The following is a 752-nucleotide window of genomic DNA, read 5'->3' as shown; positions in this document are numbered from 1 at the left end:
TACTGCCATCGCGATTTTTTTTTCCGCTCAAGACGTAATTACACAGACTGTAAATATAGCTAGGATATTTCCTGAGAAAATGTTTATCTTTGGTTAATGGTAATTCCCCGTTCGCCACAAGCCAAGGGACTTTGTCGAGATCGCTCTTCATAACTTCTGAAGTAATCGTAACCTGGGAAACCAACTTAACTCCTTTAAAAACATCTTTCGAAGTCAACTTTAAAAACTTACTCAAGTCACGGCTCCAAACTTGGTGCGTTTGCTTAAAAAAATTGCTAATTCAAACAAAATGTGGCCGACTTCTCTGGGTGATAATGTGTAATTTAGAGGTACACATATTAGAAGGAATTATAGGGAAAGGGAATTTGTGTTTAAATGCTTGCACTTTTGTGTTTCAAATTATCCCCCCCAACAGAAAAACAAGCATACAAATATTCATGAATACACACACAAATCGCACTACCCTTTAAAATAAAAGAGGTCTGAAAAGACGGTCAAATCCGCTCAGTTTTCGCTCTAGGAAACACGCGGAATGTGTTAGATTATGATATCAGCAGCTGGGAGAGGAGGGAAACGGGGCTCTACCAAGGCGGCAGAATCGGCCGGCATCCCCGCACGTGGGAGTGGGAGGGGGGCAAGAGCGAGGCGGGGGGGCAGAGGTCACCCGCCCTGGCTTCTTGGCAAGAAAAACAAGTCCTCTTGGAGTCTGACGGCTTACCTGGGGCGTCTTGTGTAATATCTTACCAAAGAAG

This window comes from Penaeus monodon, chromosome 23, assembly GCF_015228065.2.
Source record: "Penaeus monodon isolate SGIC_2016 chromosome 23, NSTDA_Pmon_1, whole genome shotgun sequence".
NCBI classification, from domain to species: domain Eukaryota; kingdom Metazoa; phylum Arthropoda; class Malacostraca; order Decapoda; family Penaeidae; genus Penaeus; species Penaeus monodon.
Note: the sequence above shows the minus strand (reverse complement) of the source record.